Source organism: Peromyscus maniculatus, chromosome 6, assembly GCF_049852395.1.
Source record: "Peromyscus maniculatus bairdii isolate BWxNUB_F1_BW_parent chromosome 6, HU_Pman_BW_mat_3.1, whole genome shotgun sequence".
Classification (NCBI taxonomy): Eukaryota; Metazoa; Chordata; class Mammalia; order Rodentia; family Cricetidae; genus Peromyscus; species Peromyscus maniculatus.
Genome location: NC_134857.1, coordinates 104,055,921 through 104,081,832, shown reverse-complemented (window position 1 = coordinate 104,081,832; position 25,912 = coordinate 104,055,921). Strand labels below are relative to the sequence as shown.

Genomic DNA, 25,912 nt, shown 5'->3' with positions numbered 1-25,912 from the left:
GCAGGTCCAGTCCCCTCCTCCTAGACTGAGCCAAGCGTCCTTGCATAAGTCCCAGGTTTCAAACAGCCAACTCATGCACTGAGAACAGGACCCGGTCCCACTGCCTAGATGCCTCCCAAACAGATCAAGCCAATCAACTGTCTCACCTATTCAGAGGGCCTGATCCAGTTGGGGGCCCCTCAGCCATTGGTTCATAGTTCATGTGTTTCCATTAGTTTGGCTATTTGTCCCTGTGTTTTATCCAACCTTGGTTTCAACAATTCTCGCTCATATAAACTCTCCTCTTTCTCTCTAATTGGACTCCCAAAGCTCCACTCGGGGCCTAGCCGTGGATCTCTGCATCCAGTTCCCTCAGTCATTGGGTGGGGTTTCTAGCACGACAATTAGGGTGTTTGGCCATCCTATCACCAGAGTAGGTCAGTTCCCGGCTGTCTCTCGACCATTGCCAGCAGTCTATTGTGGGGTTATCTTTGTGGATTTCTGTGGGCCTCTCTAGCACTTTGCTTCTTCCTATTCTCATGTGGTCTTCATTTACCATGGTCTCCTATTCCTTGTTCTCCCTCTCTGTTCTTGCTCCCCCAAGCTCTCTTTCCCTCGACCCTCACCCTACATTACCCCCACACATGTCCAGGCTGTTCATGTGGATCTTATCCATTTCTCCATCATTGGGAGATCTCTGTGTCTTTCTTGGGGTCCTGTTTTCCAGGTAGCCTCCCTGGTGATGTGAGCAGCAGTCCAGTCATCCTTGTTCCACATCTAGTATCCTCTTATGAGTGAGTCCATGCCATGTTTGTCTTTCTGAGTCTGGGTTACCTCACTCAGGATGATTTTTTTCTAGATCCATTCATTTGCCTGCAAACCTCGTGATGTCATTGTTTTTCTTTGCCGAGTAATATCCCATTGTGTATATGTACCATATTTTATTTATCTATTCTTCAGTTGAAGCGCATCTAGGTTGTTTCCAGGTTCTGGCTATTACAAACAATAGCTGAGCAAGTGCCCTTGTGGTATGATTGAGCATTTTTTGGGTATATGCCCAAGAGTGGTATAGCTGGATCTTGAGGGAGATTGATTCCCAATTTTCTAAGAAAGAGCCATATTGATTTCCAAAGTGGTTGTACAAGCTTGCATTCTCACCAGCAGTGGAGGAGAGGTCCCCTAGCTCAACCTCTCCAGCATAAGCTGTCTTCAGTGTTTTTGATCTTAGCCATTCTGACAGGTGTAAGGTGGTATCTCAGAGATGTTTTGATTTGAATTTCCCTGATAATTAGGAATGTTGAGCAATTCCTTAAATGCCTTTCAGCCATTTGAGTTTCCTCTGTTGCAAATTCTCTGTTTAGTTCTATAGCCCATTTCTTAATTGGACTGTTGGGTATTTTGATGTCTAATTTCTTGAGTTCTTTATATATTCTGCATATCAGTCCTCTGTCGGATGTGGGGTTGGTGAAGATCTTTTCCCATTCTGTAGACTGTCGTTTTGCCTTGTTGACCATATCCTTTGCTCTAAAAAAGCTTCTCAGTTTCAAGAGGTCCCATTGATTGATTGTTTCTCTCAGTGTCTGAGCTACTGGTGTTATATTTAGGAAGGAATTGATCTCCTATGCCAATGCATTCATGACTACCTCCCACTTTCTCTTCTATTAGGTTCAGAGTAGCTGGATTTATGTTGAGGTCTTTGATCCACTTGGACTTGACTTTTGTGCACGGTGATAGATATGGATATATTTTCAACAGAGAAACCCTAAATCCCTTGAGTAGGCCTATGTTTCAGACAAGGTTCTAACTAGGGAAAAAGGGTAGTAACTCTAAAGGAAGTTGGGAGTAAACTGAATTTTACAGTTAAAAGTATTTTCAGTAATTTCTGTGTTTTATATTTTTGACAAAGGTATTTTTCTATGTTTCTTCAAAATGAACATGTCCTAACATCTAGACTATATGATGAATGGCTTGGTGTCCTTGCCCAAGTGAATGAAGGGGAATAATTAGCAGCAGTGCAAAGGTAATGATTTGCTAATTGCTTGAACAACATCATTAAAAATAGAAGTGACATTTTCTTAGACACATTAGATTATATACCCCAGAATTATTTGCGAAACATATTGACCGACAACAAAAGTTTTCAATTGCTCACAAACATGGAAGACGTTTTGAAAAGACAAGTATGACTTGGACAGTCACAGTGGCTCATACTTGTCATCTCAGCATTTGAGAAGCAGAGGCATGACCAGCAACAACTCGGGGTCATCCTGGGCTATCTAGACTGTCCAGAACAACCAAACTACAGTATGAGACCCAGTGTTGAAAAGGAAGAAGAAAAAAGGGGATATAGCTCTTGACTATGTATTATTGTTTTTCTCTTAAAATTTTTAATATGAAATTTTCAACATTGTATGAACTGTGAATTTGTACTGCCCCATAGGACATAATGGGCACCCAATTTGTCGATGGTATAGTTTCAACTTTCTATAATATTTAACAGTGAAAGCCATGCCTAATTTAGACTAAACCTTCAATGAAATTTGTTTGTGTACATGAATTCCCCCAATGACCTCTCAAAAAACAAAATGTTTTAGGCTCTAATAACTCGATAGCATTGCATAAATGATAATACAGGGAGCTTTTAAAATTGAATCATTGACTTTGCAGTGTGCTTTTAGTTGAGCACATTGCATAATATCATAAGTGTTTTAGGTATGTTTACATTAAGTTATATACCAGTAAATTTCTTTTTTTTCCACTGACTTCTGGGAAATATTTCAAGCAATATTTTAGGACACATTCCTCTTTTCATTGTTTCACTAGAGGGCCATTAATAAGATACAGACATTTACTCTGTTCCCTTTCTTCATATTTATAACTTTCCAAACACTATTTTTTCTTTTAAAATAACTTGTCTCTGTGTTTAGTCTTTTAGAGCAGCTGTCCACCAGAATGTCATTCTCTTGAGACAACTTTTCAGAGTGTTACACAACATTGAAAGAAATTCTGCAGTTAATCAGATTTCAGCTTATAATTTATCTGTTTGCATGGCTCCAAGCATCCTATGTATGCCTAGTTCCTACAACTCAGCATTAGAAAGTGGTATCTCCAAAGAGGTAATGAGATACATATTTTTATGTCTAGGGTGGTCAAGTCTTCACAGTGAGACAGGAATATAGGACAATCCTGAGAGTCTTTGTTTGTTTGTTTGTTTGTTTGTTGTTTTAACCTATGTACATCCTTGAATAATACTCTTATGGAAAAGCAGGATCATTTTTAAGATTTGAGTAACTAGATTGTCAATGGGTATTTGAGCTCAATGACTCAGTTCTTTGTCAACTGGGATTTAGAATATAAGTTGACCAATTGGCAGCAATTGTTGTGAAATGATAAGAAGTAACATTGGTGCTGAGTTCAGCTATTAAGACTGTGTCCTTGATATTATCACAGAGGGATGTGTGAACTTCTATTTGTTTTCAAGGTGTTTCCTCTAACTAAACAAAGATGATTTAGATTGCTTTTATCAGATACAGTCATTCTGAGTCTTGCTTAATATGATTTAATAGATTTTTGGCCTCTTGTTGTATCGAGAAATTCTTGAGCACACTTTTCTTGGTAATCACATTTCAAATACTATAATAAAATGCCAGAATCTATTCAGTATAAAGATCAAATGGCTATTTGGACTCTTTCAGTTTCTGATTTATAATTGATTAACTCATTGCTTTTAGACCTGTGAGGAATACATTATATGAAAGCCTGACTCAGAAAATCTTTTCCCTGTTGTGTAGAATTAAAGAAATTGAGACAAACTTAGGGTTCAAAGCATCCTTCAGTAGCAGACTTTCAATTATCCAATTCTCTACCAATGGGCCTTACTTCAAATACCTCCCAATATTCAGCCTGATAATTAGGCTGCTAACATTGCATCTGCACTGAACATGAGACATATGAATGCTTGTGGTCAGCTGGGTTTGCCAGTCTGTCCCTTTTTAGTCACCCTACAGGAACTATTGATAGGATGGTGCCCACATTTGCAGGAAGTCTTCCCTCTTTAGTCGTGCCTTGCTATAAGCATTCTGACAAATATGCTTAGCCATGTATATAATAAATGAAACCAAAGTTAGTCAAGCTGACAATGTATACTAGCCATCACAATGGGAACACTGGAAATCATCCTCTTGTAGTGTATTGCACTGTGTTGATTACATTTTTATATCTGATATCAAATTAGTTTTTCAAATTGCTAATAGAAAACTCTCCTGTATTTTATAACAAATTATTTTTTCTCATAATCTTGAATTATACAGTTCTAACTTCCAACACTCATATATCAAATGGGATTTACAATCATACAAAGTGATAGAGACCCTCTGTGTTTGACCCACTATTGCAGATTTCCCTTGTAAAATTTCACATTGAAAACTGTCTGAAAATATTTAGAGAAGAAATAACAAGAGCTCAGTGTCTTGCCCTGATGAGGAGAAGGCTTCCAGTTCCCCCAACAATCTGACACTGGTGAGATGAAGAACAGAGAACATCAAGACAATGGCAGTCTTGTTGGTAGGACATGCCCCACAGACAATGATGCAGTGCCCATGAGTTCAACTGTTCCTCTTCATAATGAGGAGATTACAGGTAAATAAAGATATTTTATAGTTATATTTAAAAGTTAGAAACACTGAGCACCCAAAACATCATTTACAATAAGCAAAGATGGGGATTTTACTAAAACCATTATAGAGTGCACAATTTATCTGTACATTACAAATAGACTCTCACCTTGTTAAAAACTGCCTGTAAAGTTTTATTCCCTTTTTTTCAGTGATCCTGAGTTTATGTAAAAGATAAATTCCAAAATTTATAACACTCAGAATAGCAACTCAATTTTGTAATTTTATTTTATTGTGGTTCTTTGAGACGGGGTTTCTCTGTGTAGTTCTGGAACTTGCTCTGTAGAACACACTAGCCTTGGACTCATAAATGTCTGTCTGCCTCTGCCTTTCGTGTGCTGGGATTAAAGGCGTGCACCACCATGTCTGTCTCTGTTGAAAGTCTTAGTATGCCATAATACATCTGTAGGAGAGAAGTAGCCACTATGATCTTAGATTTGAGTTCACAGTTCAAGTGAAAGCAGTCAGAGGATATCAGAATGACGCAGTCAGGCAAGTTGTGTGATGAAGTGCAGATACAGCTGTTAGATTAGAGTTGCCCATGGCTATTCCGAGATCACACAGGAGGTTTTGGAGACGGTATACCATATAACTACTTGATTCTATTACTTAAACACATAGATTCAAGACAAACACCAGAATTTAATGATTGTACCTAGAACTATGGATCATATACAGCACAGATATCAAGTGCCTCATGACACAGTGCATTATGTTGTAGGCAGCAATGTCCATGAATCACACTAGAAGAGTTGAACCTGCATGAGATCTGTCCTCTTGCTTGACCTATGTCTGGGATTTCAGAGAGAATGATGCATTAACATAAGAGGGTCATTAACCAATCCTTTGATATCATAAATGTAGTATTGATTAATCATTTTCTGTGTATTCATGATGATGTGTTCATGCATGCTGTAAAATGAAAATGAAATATAATGGTTAAATGAGTTTAACTGACATATACAATGATCTCTCTTCTCTCTTAGATTTTGAGAAATATGTCAAAAGATCTTTTATAAAACTAATGTTTGCCTGTGGTCCTAGCATTAGCCAGGACAAGTGTGCATGACTCCTCTAGCACCAAACAAGGGCCATCTCTTTGGAAAGTCTCGTGGGTGTCTGTGAGGGCATCAATTTAGGTGAGTGCCATTCAGGTTTTCTATAGTTTTCATACACCACGTAATTTCTGGAGAACATGTATTCACACTCCATTTACAAAATTGATGAATGTATGGCTAACCTATCAAAAGTGGTGAGATACATTTGACATAGTACCTAAAGAAAATTAAATCTCACTGAAGTTTGATTCATGTAATTCAAGAAAATTGAAAACCAAATATATGCCTGTATCTTTCACTGATTCAGACCCAAACCTACTAGCTTGTTGGAGGGAATGGGTCTATGGATGTGACCCTCTGTGTCCCCTACCCTGAACTTTTCCAGCTTAATTCATGACTACATAATACTCTGATGTCTCCTTTAATAACACTGTCTCTGAAATTATTCAAAATAACTAGTGTTCTGCACAAATATTTACCATTGCTCTGGTTCACAATGAGAGGCACACCAGTGCTTCAGAGGTGTGGATCTATAATGATAGACTCTTGCCTTTCTCCCACACAGAATGTCCTCTCTGTTATCAATGAAAAAGGACCAGACACAGAAAGAATCTTCAGAACATTAGCCAACAAATCATCCTGAACCCTAAAAGAAAAACTTGATTCTGGAGAGGAAGTGACCTTGTGAGAGGAATCTGTCTCTTGGTTTGATATTTGTCTCACTGACTTGAGAAAATACATAGAAAAACCCATTTCATCTGAACTGAAGGGAATCTATCATCTGAGAATGTTTGTATTAAGATAACATTTTATGTTTCATTTAGCAATGAAAAGAGAACCAGTACCATTGAACACCATGGCATTTTGCAGAAACAACTACTCAAGGATGATGACTGAGGCAGCATCTTGATTGGCCCAGCTGGCCTCTGGTCTGAGATTTTCTCAGGAACTTGAGGCTTGAATCTCCAGAACTACATTTGGCTTCTCTTCCTCCTTTAATTTATTGATCATTCCACTAAGAAACTCTTTTTCCCAAGTGTTTTTCCAGTATTTGACAGAATTTGTTTGGATCTTCTCCTTTTGTCCAGGAATAAGAGAATTCCTCAAAAAGGTATTGAACTTGTCACCATTAACCAATAGAGGGTTCCAAGGTGATGCTTTTAGATGATGCACTTGAGTCTTGAGTAAACACTTCTCAAACATCTGCTCATTCCTTCTGAATGTTCCCTTCCTCCTCCTACTTACCCATATTTCAGGAAAGCTTATTCTAGAACACTTCTGTTTCTCCATTTTTTCTTATTATATTAATTACAAATACTTTTCTCTTATTATATATATTATATTTCCGGCTGTATGGTACACATTCTTTGCTGTCATAATAAATATCATCCTATAATGTGACTGATTAGCTGTCAATGTGTTTTGTTTATGATTCTCCATAGTTTTTGTAGTGTGCCAATTGGCAGTCTTTCTTCTACTTGGGTTACTCCAGGACCTGCAGTCACTTAGCAGATCTACTAGGATTACTTTATTAGTTTTTCAAACTTCCACTAGGATGGCCTATTAAGCTCTGCTTAATATCAATGTTAGAGATTTTTCTGACCAAATTCTTCCAGAATCTAGCAACGAAAGAGTCCCATTGACTAAGAATCAACTAACTAGGAATACCATAAAAACAGCCTCACTCATGGGCATTGTAGCAACACTTTATTTTAAAGTTTCATTTCCTATTGGCATGAAAAGATGCTCTAGCATATTATTTTTTAATATTTATTTATTTTACATACTGACCACAGTTTACCCTTCCTTTCTCTCCTCCCAATCCCTCTCCCCACCTACCCCTCTGCCTTTCCCATCCACTCTCTGTTTCTGTTTAGAAAAGGGCTGGCCTCTTATGGATATCAACAAAGTGTGGCATATCAAGTTGCAGTAAGACTAAGCACTTTCCCTCGTATTAAAGAATAGGATCCCAAAAGCCAGCAAAAGTGTCAGAGACAGCTCCTGCTCCCACTGTTGGGAGTCCCACAAGAAGACCATACTTCCTAATTGACACATATATGCAGAGGGCCTCGGTCATCACAACTGTCACATATATGCAGAGTGCCTAGGTCATTACAGCTGTCACATACATGCAGAGGGCCTCGGTCATCACAACTGTCACACATAAGCAGAGGGCCTCAGTCAGTCCCATGCAGGCTTCTTGGTTATCAGTGCAGTCTCTGTGAGCTCCTATGAGCTCAGGTTAGTTGATTCTGTGGGTTTTCTTGTGATGTCCTTGACCCCTCTGGCTCCTACACTTCTTCCTCTCTCTCTCTTCAGCAGGATTCTCTGAGCTCAGGCTAGTGCTTCACTGTGGCTTTCTCCATCTGCTTCCATCAGTTGCTGGATGAAGCCTCTTGGGTGAGAATTGGGCTAGGCACCAATCACGTTTGTCCTTCTGGGTCTGGATTACCTCACTCAGGATGATTTTTTTTCAGGCTCCATTTGCCTGCAAATTTCAAGGTGTCATTGTTTTTAACAGACTTGAGCATATTATTTACAAAAGAAAATGGTTTATTTTTTGTTGGTGGCAGTTTGTTTTATTTTGTTTAACTTAGTATATGAGGGCTTTGATATCTTTGTAGGGCAGTTCTGATGTCAGGAACTTGCAGCTATTCAAGTTGTTTACCCAGTTAAGAAGCAGAAGACAGCAAATTTTTATACTCAGTGAGCTTTCTCCTTTTCTTACATTCCAAGAACCATGTTTAAGGAATAGTACAGCCCAATTCTGGTGTGAGTTTTCCAACCTCTGTTACCTAATCTAGAAAATTCCTTAGAACCATGGACAGAAGCTAATGTAATTAAAATAATCCCTCAAGAGTTGTTTCTAGACTCTTGTGCCATAGATGATTCCAGATGAAATTTCACTAACAATCAAAATCATCACACAAGACGAAATTAGAAGTGGAACAAAATTTTAAGAATATACACAAGGACCTTACATTTGAGATACAAGATTTGTGACATGAGGTCAGATCATCAAAACTTACACTAAAAAACAAAACAATACTGGGCATTTTATCACAAGTATTTCTAAACTAGAAGCTTTTGCCAGAATGAGAGTTGGAGACAAAAGAATTAGCAGAAGATTCTTGGCCAGATATTCCTCAAATATTAAGTACTGAACAGAAGAGATGTGTCTCCAAAGAGCTGCTGTCTTATAATCTAAATTAGCTCAAACTTCTATATATGTATTTCCATACACCTGCATGCATACATGGACATGTATACTCACATATACAAATATATACAATATACCATACACATTCACAGATAAACATTATACACATTTACACACACAATACATAATTTACACTCACAAACACATGTAAGTATGCTGCATATTTGTTGTATTTCTCTTCATAAACTGAGACCTTTGTCTCAGCATGAAGAAGTCCATATTCATGATTTGTCTTTGCAGAAAAGGTCCTGAATACAAATTCGAGATTTGGAAATCTTAGAGAAAATCTCCAGTAAAGAAACACATATTTTCCACATTAATTATTCCTTGGATACTTCTAAACTCCCATTAATACATATTCTAAATGTTGTTTTCTTTTACTATTATTTTAAAATTTTTTGTAAATAGAAGTATGTCACTTTACCTTCTAATCCATCCCACGCCCTACACTCTTAAAAGGACAGTATAGTTGGAAGTTTTTCTGTGTCCCACCGGTCTGCAGACACTTAGACCCAAATAAACATACAGAGGCTTATATTAATTATGAACTGTATGGCCATTAGCTCAGGCTTATTACTGACTAGCTCTTACACTTAAATTAACCCATAATTCTTATCTATGTTTAGCCATGTGGCTTGGTACCTTTTCTCAGTTCTGCCTTTATATCTTGCTTCCTCTGTATCTGGTTGATGACTCTGACTCAGCCTTCCTCTTCCCAGAATTCTCCTTGTCTGCTTATCCTGCCTATACTTCTGATCTGGCTATTGGCCGATAAGTATTTAATTTATCAACAAATTAGAGAAACGCACATTCACAACATACAAAACAACATTCCACAGCATGACAGAGTCTTTGTTTCATTATTTTTGTTATATGTGTGTGTGTGTTTGTTTATGTCTATATTTACAAATATATAAATGCAACATGCTGAGCCCATTTTATTATTTTTGCATAAATGGTTTCATTGCCAAACACTCTTGGATATTCAAGAAGGTAGTCATTCATGGAAGAGTATAATCCTCATCCCAGCAGTCATTAGCAGATGGGTTCCTTGCCAGCATGGGCTGTAGATACAACACAATTCATAACATGGACCACCAACCTATCAACAACCAGTAACTCCTATCGGTATTGAGCTTCACACATACTCAACTTTTAGCAGCAGAGTAACTTTCTCTTCCTTTTGATGACCATCAAGCTTCATTTCTATTCACTTGCACTAATTATGTGTTTATATAAAGATAGGTACATGCTACATAACATGAAGATGTATCTGTAACTGTATTACCACCAATTCTCCCTACAAGTTGCAAATTTAGTTTAGTTTACTTTACCATATTTTTCTCAAAAAGTAATATCCTGGCATTCATACCAGAAGACAATTGTGTACTTGATACTTGAATGAGTTCTTTCTTTCATATTTCCAGTCTACAAAGCCTCAAACAGTTAACATGATTGTTCATTTACTTTGTTAGTATCTTCAGTCTCATCAAGTAATCTAAGTATAATTTAGTAGTTTTTTAAAAATCACCACTAATAACTTCACAGAACTGACTGTGTGATGGTAATAGATATCACTTTTACTAGATATTTCCCCCCCCCTTTGAAAGTTACTGCATGGTAACCATTCAAGCATGAAGGTAAATCAAACTGATGGAACCTGTGAATCTGGAAATAATAATGCAGACAGCTCATAGCTTGTTCAAGAAGCACATGGTTACAGAGACATAAACATGCATTGTTCCTAATGTTCTGTGGCCAGGAGAGTATCTATTACCCTTCAGAGAGAGCTACTTTCACCACCAACAGGGATTGTAGGGCCACTGTCTCCAGCAGAAAGGAGGGTAGAGGCACTCTGTCCAAAAGCAGGGAATGCTGTGTTGTAAACAGGGCTTTGAAATGTCAGGGGATCCAGAGGTGTTCTCAGAAAAAAGAGCCATAAGTGTTCAAATCAGCGTGCTCATTATCATCACCATTATCAAAATCATCATCCTCATCTGCACTCAATCTTGTGTCACTCCCCAGACTGGCATCTAGTGCTTCTGGTGATTAAATCCTTTCTGAAATGTTAGCCCAATGCTAAGCACTTCGCATGCATTTCATTTGATATGCTCTTAACCTAATTTTAGATAGGAAAATGAGATTTTTCAAGTTACAAGCAACAGAATCTTCACCACAATTTGAATTTAAGGCATTGTATAAGTAGCAATCCATTCAACGTTTGTGTGTCTGTGCTAGGGAAGTGAGAGTGGGGAGGAAATAAAGTAACACTGATGTATGAAGTTGTCAATACAATAAAATAAATGCAAGAATATTATGACCGGTGCTTATATATGTGTGCTTATGTATGTATATGTATTTCTGTTACTCATGCTAAAACTGTTTCATCAAAGTATATAATGTAAATATTAGTTTTCAATATGTGCCAGATATATTAAAATCACTGCCAAACTCGTTAAATACTTGTTAAAAAAATAAATTCTCAGATATGATACCATCTCAGAAATTATATACTGTAAAATTCAAGAATATGTATTTAATAAAAGAGTACGTGTGGAGAAAAGTGGGAACACAGCCACTCACAAGCAAAGTTAGGATCTAGCTGTGGTGCAGAGCCATAACTTGCAAATGTAGATTGAGTAATTAAATGATCATTTGACAACTATCACTTTTCGTGAGAGAATATTCTCATAAGCCTGGATTCACTAATTACAGATAACCATAAATGATATCAAAGACAGTTCTGGGCAAAGCATGCTTCCGGCTCAAAAATGAAAGCACTGGACCAAGGAAGCCATTAGTATTTTGTGGTTCAGTCCTAACAAAGATGGACACCGTTCTGCACCTCATCCCATAATCAGGAAGGCTGGTTCATAAAGTTATGTTCTTTGCTCATCTGGAAATCTGGGTGTGTTTGGAGCTTAGCACAGAGGAGATTATTCACTCTATGCTGTATGTACAGTGGACAGAGTAGAAAGGACTGGGGACCAATATTAACTTTCAAAGGCATGCCTAACAAATGAGTGACACATTTCCGATGTGCTCCACTTCCTAAAGTGTCCAGAACATCTAAACACTGCATCATCAGCTAGGGACCAAGGCTTTCAATGGCTGGGAGAGCCACATGGTCAACCCATACTACTCTGTACTCCATCTCCATGACCATCTAATAATTAAAATGCAGTTAGTGACTTCCAAGAGCCACACAAACTTTAGATATACGGTTTAAAACCCTAAAGTTTCCCTTGAGAAGTGAGGCAAACTTGTAACTATAAGGATCTATTTTAAATAAAAGAAATCAAGTTCTGTACTTAAATGAAAACCAAATGAGTATAGCAATGGTGGAGTCTCTCTAGAACTTCAGATGCCCTGGAAGCTCTCTTTTTATTATCCACAGCAAAGTGGCTGGCTTATCTTAAATGGTGCTAATCTCTCCACTGTTATACTTTCCTTCTTCCTAACATGATATATACTGCTTTACCTTGTATGCTGCATGGTTTTAAGCTCTGTTTGTTCTGGTTTCAATTCTTCTCAGTAAGAGTATGAACGAAAGAAGGGAGCAGTAGTCATTCCATAACCTGGATGCTATACTGAAATGAAATTTCCCTATAAGTGGCTGAAGAGATGGATCAGTGATTGAGGGCACAAAATGATCTTTCACAGGAATTGGAGTCTGGTTCACTGATGCACCTTGGCTCACAGACCCCTGCACTGTTAGTTGTAGGGAATGCTAATTCTCTTATTGGCCTCTGAAGGTACCTGAACTCATGTGTATGTAAACACAGACACATAAATAAATAAAATAATCTTGTAAAAAACAAGAAATCTCAGTAAAAAATTAGCATTCCCATTTTTGAGTGTTCAGTCACTCTTAAAATCTCAGAACTGAAGCAAAATCTAGATAAATTATTTTCTATAGTAATAATTTGGTCTGTAGTGTCGTTCAGCTAGATTCCTCTTCTCTGTCCAAAACTTCACGGAGATGGTGTTCACTCTCCACATTCTTGGAGGTTGTCTAATTTCTGTCTACTCACTAGAATTACTCAGCAGACTCCATAGCATTATCTATTTTCTGGAGTACACAACTCTAAAAGTTTCCAAATTTACCCCCGAATCTTTCCAAAAATTAAGAATTTCATGGTCAGATTAAATAGCATGAAGAAACAGCATTTATTTCACTGAGCTTCAGAGGTCTCACTTTATGATTGACTGACACTGTTTGTTTTCACAAAATATCATGGTGATGGGATACTGTGGACCAGAGCAAATACATAGAAAGTAATTTCAATCTAATTAGTAAACCGTTTTCACAATTAGTGGCAAAGGTACTCTGGAGAAATGTGAATCCAAAAGTGTAACACCTAAGAAGACATTTATGAAAAACATTATATCCAGAATACATTGGAAAGTATACTTAAATGGAAAAATGGGACGCTATAACCTCATAATCGTTGGAATAGATTTAAGAAGATGGGGATTTACATGTATCACACACACACATGCACTCAAGTACATGTTTTTGTAGGATGTGTGGATATACATAATATAGGTAAAATAAACTGCTAATTCATCTAATAAATATTACACATCTACTCCATAGATATTTGCTGTTTCATGTACAATTACTATGAAAAGTAATTAAGTTAACTGACCCTCAACAGATGAACCTTAAATGAAAATGTGATACATATAGAGAATGCAATACTATTTAGCTTTTAAAACATGAAATTTGGCCGGGCGTTGGTGGCGCACGCCTTTAATCCCAGCACTCGGGAGGCAGAGCCAGGCGGATCTCTGTGAGTTCGAGGCCAGCCTGGGCTACCAAGTGAGCTCCAGGAAAGGCGCAAAGCTACACAGAGAAACCCTGTCTCGAAAAAAAAAACAAAAAAAAAAACAAAAAAAAAAAACAAAAAAAAAAAACATGAAATTTGAAGGTAACAGGTGAACTTAGAAATGATTTTATTGATGTAACCCAGACCCAGAAAGACAAGTGGCACATGTCCTCACTCATCTGCGGTTCCTGGGTTCAATCTTTAGATGTGAGTATACAACAATGAGTAACTAAAGAAAACAAAAAATTATAATGGAACCATTGTTGATAGTGAGGGAACTGGGCTTGAGAGAGAAATAGCATGTTAGAGGCTAAATGAAAAGGAAAATAAAAAAAAAGGAGGACATGTTAGGAATTGTTAGGAAGGTAGGATAGTCAATGCAGAAGACAAGGGATGAGGAACAGGTGATATAAAGGTTTTTTAATAACATTTTACGCTTACCACAAATTATACACAATACATATAAGTATACAAATACAATATACATGCATTACAAAATGAGATTGATTAGCCAGAGGAAGATATATATATATATATATATATATATATATATATATATATATATATATAGAGAGAGAGAGAGAGAGAGAGAGAGAGAGAGAGAAAGGGAAGTTATATTTGATGCCATATGGGCTGACAATGTTCCTCAAAAGAAAAATAAACTAAGAAATACATCAGTACCAGCACAAATAAAAAAGCTCTGACTGAATGGTTCATTAGGGTAGTTCAGTAACCCCAAAACAATATAGACAAAAGATACAGCTCTTGTTTGTTTCCCAGAGGTTGAAGGTAAGTCTTTATTGCATTTCTAAAACATTAAGTTTATTGTAATTACATGTGTTTTTGTTGTCTCAGGTTTTCACTGTATTCATGCAGTACAGAGGAATCAGGAGCCTGGGATGTAATTACAGGTATTTGTGAGGGGCCTAAAACATGTGAGCTGAGAATTGAACTCTGGTCCTCTGCAAAAGCAGTAAGAGATCCTAACTGCTGAGCCATCTCTCTACCCCCTTTGGCAGTTTTTGTTTGTTTGCTTGCTTGATTTAGAGTTTTGTTTCTTTGTTTTGTTTTTAACAGCACTGGGATGCAAGCCTAGTGTCTCAGGCATACAAAACAAGAAATTTATCACTGAGCTGCAATCACAGCTCTTAGAGTTTGAATTCTAAAATTTGTTCCACTATGAAAGAAAATTTATAGGACAGTTAAGTAGAAAAACATTGTTAAGAGTGAAACAAATTCTTTAATTAGAAGAGACTGGACTTTTTAAACACTGTACAACTAAACCTTCCATTGTCTGTACTTTTGATACCATGTGTTATAAAAACTCCACTTATCAATTTAGATGAAAGTATACATATAAATGAATATGATAAGCTTCAAGAGAGTTTTTTATTTGTGATTTTTGTGATAGTTCAGTATTTTCTAATTGAAATTTTAGCCTGATAAGAACTTTTAGCCTTCTGTGAAAATTCAATTCAAACTTACTTTTATACTGGAGATTATCTGTATTAAGAAATAATAAAAATGTCAAGTATACTATTAATGTTCCAACAATTAGTAAGATTGGAATATGCTTTGAGGGTTTTGTTGTGTTGTAGTTTCCTTTACATGTTTACATGTTTCCTTTTACAAATTTGTTTATTTCTCCTTTTCCCCTTTCCAAATAGCCTGCTTATATCATGGAAATTTTTTCTTTCTCCCTCAACTTTTGAAGATAGTTAAATTCACACAGGAGTAAGTATCTATGGTCATTTAGAATTGGAAATATATGTGTCCAGACTTCGGGCTTTCAAATTTTCCATTGAGAAATCAGCTATTATTCTAATGGGTTTTCTTTATATTAAATGACTAACAATTTTCCTCTTGTTGCTTTCAGCGCCCTCTCTTTGTTCTATGTATGTAATGTTTTAACTATAATATGCTGTTGATCAGGGCATACATTGTCTACAGTGCACTGTTATCTTTCAAGCTCCTCTGAGGTTGTACTAAGAACTAAGTCCTGCTTAAGTTCAACTGCTTTCTGAATGCAAAGACCCAATGTCTTCCTCATTCCTCTATCAACTTTTGTCTTAGTTACTTTTCAATTGCTGAGCAGGAATCACTGCACTTAGCTCTCTGTGCATCAGAATGTAAGCTCTCACCTACTGCTCCAGTACCATGCCTGGTTCATGAGTCTACTGTAAGCCCCAATAAATCCTTCTTCTACAGATTGTCTTGGTCATTTCTGTGCATGAATAGAAAAATAACTAAGGCACATTCCAATGCCAAATATTTATTACCTTTCTTTTAAAATACTGTTTCTTTGTTGTTGTTGTTGTTTGTTTGTTTGTTTTTGTTTTTTCAAGACAGGGTTTCTCTGTGTAGCTTTGTGCCTTCCTTGGATCTTGCTCTTTAGACCAGGCTGGACTTGAACTCACAAAGATCCTCCTGGCTCTGCCTCCCGGGTTCTGGGATTAAAGGCGTGCATTTCTTTGTAAAGCTTACTAATCATCCAAAAGGAAAAAAAAAGACAAAGGAATAGACACAGAACACAGACACTCAGAGAGACCAGTAAACAGCACAAGCACATTCTCGTCCCTTGATGAGACAAAGCTCTGCATGTGCTGTGAAGCTGGTGGAATCGGAAGCCTCATTGGGAGAGAATGAGTGGACTCTGAATCATTCATCAAGCAATCACAGAAGAACTTAGGCAGTAAATTAAAATCAGTATTATATAAACATCGTAATAATAACAAAAACTAAATATTTTCAAACCATATTTTCAGACAGGTCAATTTTGAGCTGTGATGGCAAATTTCCGTGTCTTACATATCGTGCTTGCTTATTTCATTCCTTCTTTTTTCTTGAAGCATGAAAATTCAGGAAGATAGACTGTGTAAAAATGATGGAGAGTTTCATTTTCTTTTTTTTTTTTTTTTTTTTTTTTTTTTTTTTTGAAAGTCGAGAATTTATTTTATTTATTTTAAAATAAACATTGACGCTTCCCCATTATCCACCACCCTACAAAACTTTTGAATGTGGAATGTTCCATAGCCTAACCATTTTTAGTAGGCAATAAAACCAGCAAAAACTCCAGTTGTCTAATGATGAATATCTGGGAATTTTGTTTTGCTTTTGATTAGCTGATTACCTGCTGGGAAAAATGTTTGCTAAAGGCTGAAAGTAAAATTTAATTCTGTACAGAAAATAACATTAACTTAGTAGCTTTTGTTTAACAAGAGGAATTACTTCTCCATGGAGGAAAATGGAATGGGACAACAAGCAGCATTAAGTTCAGAGGCACACAGACTAGTGCTCAACCTGCTAGCACAAATTCCCACACAGAACATATGGCTACGTCACTGCTAAACTCTCCATCTCCAAACTGTACTCTCCCTATGCATCTAAGGCAAGGAATCAACTTTGTGGCTATGTCTAGCAGCTGTTTCTGAAGGAGTTTTACTTATCTTTTGTCTGATTTAATTCTCTTTTTTTTGTGGAGAGTTTCATTTTCAACAGTTTTCTACTGAGCTGGTTTTCATTTGTTATGCAACTTTTTGTGGTTCTCCAAGTTAGCCCAATGGTTGTCCCAATGATTGATGGGGAGGATGTTTACCTATATTTGTGAGCTTGAGTTCTGGGGTATTGGACAAATGGTCAATGATAAATTTTGAAAAAGTTAATTGTCAACATCTTGATGAATTGAATAGGAGGCACTCTGGCAAGGAAAGTAGGTAGGCTAACTGTACACCCCCATCTCTCCAGCAGCTCCTCCAAATCCAACCTATCATTCACGTCCTCAGCTCTACAACAGAACGCCTGCTGCAACCACCCCTTTCCCCCTAAACCTATCTCCCACTGATCCTACAGATCTTCCTCTCCTAAACTTTCCCTGCACTCATTGCTTTATTCAAGCTCCTGGGTACTCACAGGCCAGGGAAGCAGGTAGGCTAAGAACAGAGTCTCACCTCTCCCTCCATTCTTCCAAGTTCACTGCCCCATCACATCCTGAGCTCTCCAGCAGACCTTCTGCTGTGCCTTCTTCTCACCCCATGTCCCCATCCCCAGGGAACTAACTAAGCAGATCTTGGTGGAAAAGCCAGGTTTCCTCCCTTTTGTGGAGTCCCACCACCACCCCAGCCCATCCCCATTTCTAAGTCTCAGGTTCCAATACCCGGAAATATATTTTACCGGAACCCCCAGTGGCCATACCTATCATTATCCCATAAATTTTTCCTAAAAGCAACAAACAGCCATCAAACTCTCCTGAGAACCAAAGACGAAACAAACTAAGCAACCACACCCCCCCCAACAAAGATAAAACCAGATATCAGCACCTAGAATTCTAATCTTCCCAGCCCCAAATGCCTAGATATCAGCTTAAAAACATAATCAAATCAGCCAGGCCTATGCATCTCCATTAGAGCCCAGCAACCCTATCAAAGAAGGCCCTGAATATTCCAACATATTTGAAGCACAAATAAAAGACCTTAAAACAGCTTCTGAGAGTATTATAGATGACTTTAAAGAGGAAGCAAAGTGAGTGATGAGGACCAATGTGCAAATCTACTATATATTTAACTCAATGTAAAGCTCAGTTATTCCAACAAATGTCTTAGTCAAATTCTTCTATCAGCTTCCCCTTTATTTCTTTTTATTTTAAAATTTTATTTTATTTATATTTGTGTGTGGAGGGGAGGGGTTGAGGTGCAGACAGAGTCAGGGCATTGGACTCCCTGAAGCAAGACTCATAGGTGGTTGTGAGCTGTGTGATATGTGTATTGGGAGCTCAACTCTGGTCCATAGCAGAACATAGAGCACCTTGCCTGCTGAGTTATCCCTTCAGGCCTCCTTCTTTACTCTTTTCCTTAGGTCTCATGCATATAGATAGAACATTAGACTTCTTCTAATCAATTGTCCAGATCCATTGTTGTGCAGCAAAATTCATCAAATATGGGCTCAAGCAAAGTATGAAACCTTTCCTCCACCACCAAATGAGTCTTTATTTTTCATCTGTAATTAGTGCTGGCATTGTACACTGTTGCTGGAGAGCTTCTCTCCAGGTTCCCCAAGCCCCGCAGTCCCACAATCCACTTATAAAATAATCACTCAGACGCTTGTATCTCTTATAAACTGTATGGCCGTGGCAGGCTTCTTGTTAACTGTTCTTATATCTTAAATTAACCCATTTTTATAAATCTATAGCTTGCCACATGGCTGGTGGCTTACCGGCTTCTTTACATGCTCTTCTCCTGGCGGTGGCTGCAGTGTCTCTCCCTCCTTCTTCCTGTTTCCCCAATTCTCTTCTCTCTTTGTCCCGCCTATACTTCCTGCCTGGTCACTGGCCATCAGTGTTTTATTTACATACAGTAATATCCACAGCACTTCCCCTTTTCTTCTTTTTTTAAAAAGGAAGGTTTTAACTTTAACATAGTAAAATTACATATAACAAAACAATTATCAAGCAAGAATTACAGTTACAATATTAAAGAAGATGTCCTATCTATCTTATATTTGTGAGTTTAAGGTTTTATATCTAACTTATCTTTTATCATAACTGAGGAAATTATAACTATCTAGTCTTTAACCACATCAAAGACCTGAGAATGAAGATAATGGTACCTGAGAAATGGTAGATGGATGCAAGCAACTTTCGGGAATCTTGCAAGAGTAGACCAAGACAGCTGGCAGCCTGGACAGTCACCTAATGTTTCTCAGCATTATTGGTGCATTCAAATTGGCTACAGGCCTAGAGTATCTGACAGACCATTTTCAGAAGCAGGAATTCTGAAAGACCATCTTACCCTGTCTTGGCAGAGTACAGTGGTCACTTTCCTTGTGTCCCGCTTGTCCAGGAAGGACAGCATTGCATTCGTACTGTCAGCCGTCAAGGCAAGGGCAGTTCTTTGCCCAGTAGGCCATTTTGTGCCAAGAAGACAAACTTCCAAATGGAAATGTCTTAGAAGCCCAACATTCTCTCGGGATCAAATTGGTGAAGCCAGGAGCAATTGTGTCTCATGTCAACAGAATTCTAAGTTATTTAAATGCCATATTCTCTAGGTCTATGAAGTGTTTGAAGATTACCTATCTATCTGAAATATATCTATGTATACCTAGAAGACTTAACTAACATGGTTACAAATATGATTATCATAAATGACTAATTATTAACCTATTTTTAATTATCCATTACAATTTTAAATGAGTTACATAAACATAATACCTCAAACAAGAATAGAAATATATATATATACAGTATAACAAAATTAACTTCAAGCCCAGCTAACTCAGTCGGTAGAGCATGAGACTCTTAATCTCAGGGTCGTGGGTTCGTGCCCCATGTTGGGCGCCAGATATTGGAGAAATTATTTTGGCCACTCCACGTAGTTAAAAGGATATTTATTTAATGGCGTAACTCACAAATTAAGTAATGGGTAGGTCGCAGGGTCTGGGGAAGGTGTAATGCAGTCCAGCGGTGTTCTCCGGAGCTCTGCACAGTCAATCTGCACCGGTCAGCATCCCGGCACCGAGAGAGTGCCCAGAGCGAGCGCTCGCCCATCCAGCTCTCGGGTCCCCAGGCGCCTCCCCTCGCCCCGCCTCGTAGGCATGACAGTTGCCAGAGTCTCAATGGGGGTTGGAACTTCCAGAACCAAGCTGGAATGGCTACCCACTACAGTATACCTCTATGATTTCTGAGAGAATGTGAGAGCATTCACTTATCATACAGACAGTAGGGAATCCATGAATAAATATTTGATAGTCCCTCTCTCTTCTCTTTTCAGACTCATAGGTACAATGTTTGGTGAAAAATAGAAATAATTAAAATGAAACAGTTACTGAACAATGCATACTTTATACCTTAACAGAATGTCTCTCATATTAATCACTCTAATTTTTAACTAGCACTTTCCTTCAACACTAACAAGCCGGAGATCTCAAAGTCAAAGAACAAGGATCTAAAAACAGACCCCAAATTAGCAAACATCAGATATACCATGTTTGGAATGAGAATTTAATAAATGAAATAAATAATGAATGTTTAAGCACTCCAGCATCCAGTTATTGAAATCCATTGAGTTTAAATTCTAATGTATTTACTGAAGAGGGAGTCAATATTCAGTAGAATAGAACTGGACACAGAGTCTGGACACCCAGACTTTGTACATTGCCTGTGAGACATTTCATATGTGTAAATGTCTTTGGCTTTTTAGTCTGATAATCACTATACTATATGAAGATAGAGAGTACATTTTTTCTGTTTACTAATGCATTTAAAAAGAACTTTAGAAATGCAGAAATTGTATTTCAGAAATTGCTTTCAAATAAAAATGGCTGAGCAGATGAGTTATAGAGGAATGTTCCAGATAACATGCAGTAACAATCTCTACTTTGCCTGGTAGACAAATTCAAAAGGTTAGTGTGGTGGTTTGAATAAGAATGGCCCCATGGGCTCATATGTTTAAATGCTTAGTCACCAGGGATTGGCACTAATTGAAAGGATTAAAAGGTATGACCTTTTTGAGAAAGTGTTTCCCTGGGAGGACTTTGTGGATAACAAAGACCACCTGGCCCAGAGTATTTTAAATAAGAATTAAAACACATGATACTAAAGAGAACTCAAAAAAAAGTAGAAAAGGTGATTGTATTCAAAGAAAGATGAACATAACACAAAGAACAAACTTTATAAAACATTCTAGACAAATAAGATAAATACCTCCTTCCTTTGGATCCTCCAGGCGGTGCCCCCACCCCCACTACTCACTGGGTGTGGTCCCCATCAAGACCCACTCTGCCTCCCAACCCCAAGCAAGCACCAGAACACTCTCCCTGTGGCCAGCCCTTCCCCAGGAGACTACAGAAGCACAGGCACAAACCACACCAGTTGGAAAAAACAAGTGAGTGACAGGCCTCTCAGCTGGACTGCACCAAACTCCAGACCCTAACTATACCCCAGGTCATATTCTGTGCCCCTCCCTCTCCAATCCCAGCACTAGCAAGGCAGCTGGACCTAGCCTCCACCTCTGGTGGAACAGTCCTTACCAACCTGCAGGCAAGTGAGATACCTGCCTCCAGGCTGAACCTCCACCCCCGTCACCCACTGGACACTGTCCTGCCAAGACCCTCTCCACTACCCAAACCCAAGCATTGGAACACCCTCTACAAGGCCAGCACTCCCCTGAAAAACCAGCAGATTACATAGGAACCACACCAGCTGAAAAAACAGCATACTACACAGACACGGGTTCAAAACACAACAGCTGGAAGAGCAGGCACAAGCACAGGCCGTGTCGGTGGAAGACAAGTTGAGTAAATGAATACGTTCAACAACCCAAAGAGCAATGGCACCACCAGAACCCAATGATCCTACAACAGCAAAACCTGAACATTCCAATGCAGCTGAAACACAAGAAAATGAACTTAAAAATTACTTTATGAAGATGATAGAGGCACTTAAAGAGGAAATAAGAAATTCTCTTAGAGAAGTCAAAGAAAAGACAAACAAAAAATTGGAAGAAATCAATAAATCCCATAAAGAAAGCAAAGAAAGCCAAGGGAAAAATATCAAACAGGTGAAGGAAATGGTTCAAGACTTGAAAACTGAAATAGAAACAATAGAGAAAACACAAACAGAGGGAATACTGGAAATGGAAAAACTGGGGAAGTAAACAGGAACTACAGAATACAAGAGATGGAAGAGAGAATCTCAGGCATTGAAGATAAGATAGAGGAAATAGATTCATCAGTCAAAGAAAATGTTAAATCCAATAAATTCCTAACACAAAACATCCAGGAAATCTGGGACATCATGAAAAGACCAGACCTGAGAATAATAGGGATAGAAGAAGGAGGGGGAGGAGGAGAAGGAGGAGAAGAAGGAGGAGGAGGAAGAGGAGAAGGAGAATTCCAGCTCAAAGACACAGAAAACATATTCAACAAAATCATAGAAGAAAACTTTCCTAAGCTAAAGAAGGACATGCCCATAAAAGTACAAGAAGCTTACAGAACACCAAATAGCATGTACCCCCCCCAAAAAAAGTCCCCTCACCACATAATAATCAAAACACTAAACATACAGAATAAAGAAAGATGAGAGCAGCAAAGGACAAAGGCCAAGTATCGTATAAAGCAGACCTGTGAGAATTACACTTGACTTCTCAGTGGATACTCTGAAAGCCAGAAAGTCTTGGACAGATATTTTACAGATGCTAAGGGACCCTGGATGCCAGCTCAGACTACTACAACCAGCAAAACTTTCAATGAGCATAGACAGAGAAAACAAGATATTTCACGACAAAACCAGATTTAAATAATACCTATCCACAAACCCAGTACTACATAAAGTGCTAGAAGAAAAACTTCAGCCCCAAAAACTCAGTTACATCTATGAAAACACAGGCAACAGATAATCTCACTACAGCAAAAGCCGAAGAAGGGAAACACACACACTACCATCATGACCACCAAAACCAAAAAATAACAGGAACTGACAATCACTGATCAATAACATTTCTTCATATCAATGGACTTAATTCACCAATAAAAAGACACTGGCCAACAGAATGGATACAAAACCAGGATTTATCCTTCTGCTGCATATAAGAAACACACCGCAACTTCAAAGGCAGACATTACCTCAGAGTAAAGGGTTAAGAAATGATTTTCTGAACAAACGTACCGAAGAAGAAAGCTGGTGTAACTATCCTTGTATCTAACAAAATAGATTTCAGGCCAAAATTAATAAAAAAAGATGGAGGAGACTTCATATTCATCAAAGGAAAAAATTGATCAAGATGAAGTCTCAATTCTGAACATCTATGCCCCAAATATAAGAGTAACCATACATGTAAAAGAGCATCACTAAAGATTACATCACACATCAAACACCACACATTAATAGTGAGAGACTTCAACACCCCACTCTCAGCAATGGACAGGTCTGCCAGACAGAAATTTAACAGAGAAACAAGGGAGCTAACCGATATTATGACTCAAATGGACTTAATAGACGTCTGCATAACATTTCACCCAAACACAAAAGAATATAACTTCTTCTCAGCACCTCATGTAACCTTGTCTAAAATTGACCACATACTCAGTCATAAAGCAAATATCAATAGATACAAAAAGACTGGAATAGCCTTTTGTATCTTTTTGGATAAACATGGACTAAAGTTAGAGTTCAATAACTACAGAAACTACAGAAATGAAATATTACTTCTCTCCACCAGAGTCTCACTGGGTATATAAATTCCTCGTAAGGGCAGACCCCAAGCCTAGCAGTAGCTGATCAACACAAAACAAACTCAACAGCATCTTTTGAGATTGTTTGTCTCATAATGTAAGTAAATATATATATATATATATATGTGTGTGTGTGTGTGTGTGTGTGTGTGTGTGTGTGTGTATTCAGTAAAATACATATATAACATGTACTAAATATATTAACTTTATAGTTTCTTTTGTATATACTATTGATTCTGTCAGGAGGAATGCCGGTGTTTCTGCATCCATATGTGTTTCTTGTGCTTTTTCTTTGGCACCTTTTCTTCTGTTTGTTTGTTTTGTCTCATTCTGATTTCTTTATTTCTGTTTTATCTGACTTTATTTTATTTTAGAGTTATTCTTTAGATACCTTTTATTATTGTTGCTGTTATTGTGTTTGATTTTGTATGTTTTTTTTCCCTAAGGAGAGACAGGAAAATGTGTGGATTTCAATGAGAAGAGAAGTGCGGAGGATCTCAGAGCATTTGTGAGAGGGGAAAACATAATCATAATATACTGTATAGAAAAAAAAATCTGTTTTCAACATAAGAAACATAGAAAATAAAAAGAAGGCTGAATGGTGTCTTTCTGAGGAAAGCTGTGCAGGTGATAATCACATTTGCAGTAGTTGCTATGTAAGCAATGTTTTTGTAGAGGTGTCTGACCAGTAGAACAGGAGGCAGCATGCAAAATGAGGGGAAAGTCTATTAAAATATGATTGATAGAGCACTAGAAAGTTAATGACTATAATTAGCAAAATAGTGTACATGAGGTTAATTTTCAATGTAATTCAATTAAAATAATGTAAAATCACATATTTTTCTTTAGAGTTGAAAACTTTAGAAAGGAGTTTCTGTCATGATTTGAATAGAATTTCATCTTTAGGGAAAAATAAAATTAATACCTAGGAAAATAAAGCTGTCACAGAAATTAAAGTTCTTATTAAGGATGACTAAAGGGAATTCTATGGTTTAAATGCCACAATCAACCTGCCACAAACTACTAATTATGTATAAGAAAAGGCTGTTACAATGCTAATTATGTACAGTTATAAACTCTACCTTCCCAGTTCTCTTCTCTGCCACTATACTTCACTGATTTCTTCTTGGCCTTTGGCTAGATGCAAGGAATTTTCTACTCGTTTAGAATCACTGTGTTTTATAAATTGAAGTAATTAGCACCCAGCTAAAACTCAGAATGATTGCCACCTTGCTAGAAAACTTCAAGTTGTATATGAAATGTTGTATACAAACACACACACACACACACACACACACACACACTTTACGAAATGTTTTAGAATAATTTTTACTGATGAATCTCTTTTCTGAAGATTTTCTTTCTTTTTTTTCACAGTGAAATTACTTTTGAGAACATCTACTCAGAAACCATGTCTTGAAACCTTCACCTGCTTGTGGGTTGGTCACAAAGCAGATCAGAACTGCCTGCTGTGTGTGCATCTCCAGAAGAAGCAGATGGCTAGCAGATGTGTGTGATGTGGCCAGATATGTAAGCACTTTGAAGAGACCTACCTTCCCTGCAGCATAAGTGTCCTCAGGTCCATTTTTAACTGGGTAGGATGGAAGCTGCTTACCTCCTGTGATGGACTCCAAGAACAGCATTAGTAGAGTTTTTCTATGAGGCACACATCTATAATTGACATATGGATGCTTTACCTGACACTCTGTAGTAGGAGAAATGTACTTTTATTTGAAAAAAAATCTGAGTCATCCGCAGTAAATATTTTCTTACTTCCAACATCTCACTTTCAGTCAGTCCTCTGTTTTCACATGCCAGTTTCAGCTTGTTCTCACATATTCTACATTGCATTTGTGAGCATCATTTAGCTATTAAATGACTTATTGCTGGATAAAAGGTATCCTTGTATAACTATATGCTAGTTATCAA

The 25,912-nt window shown here is 37.6% G+C and overlaps 1 pseudogene across 1 annotated transcript; it reads left to right on the top strand.

The window, feature by feature from the left end:
- The first annotated feature begins 244 nt into the window (after positions 1-244).
- LOC102924006 (rho GTPase-activating protein 20-like) lies at positions 245-24,602 on the top strand (annotated as a pseudogene). The gene is made up of 6 exons (XR_013052359.1): positions 245-1,999; positions 2,907-3,095; positions 4,376-4,617; positions 5,639-5,791; positions 14,618-14,673; positions 24,430-24,602. The product of XR_013052359.1 is annotated as a rho GTPase-activating protein 20-like (transcript).
- The last annotated feature ends 1,310 nt before the right edge of the window (positions 24,603-25,912 follow it).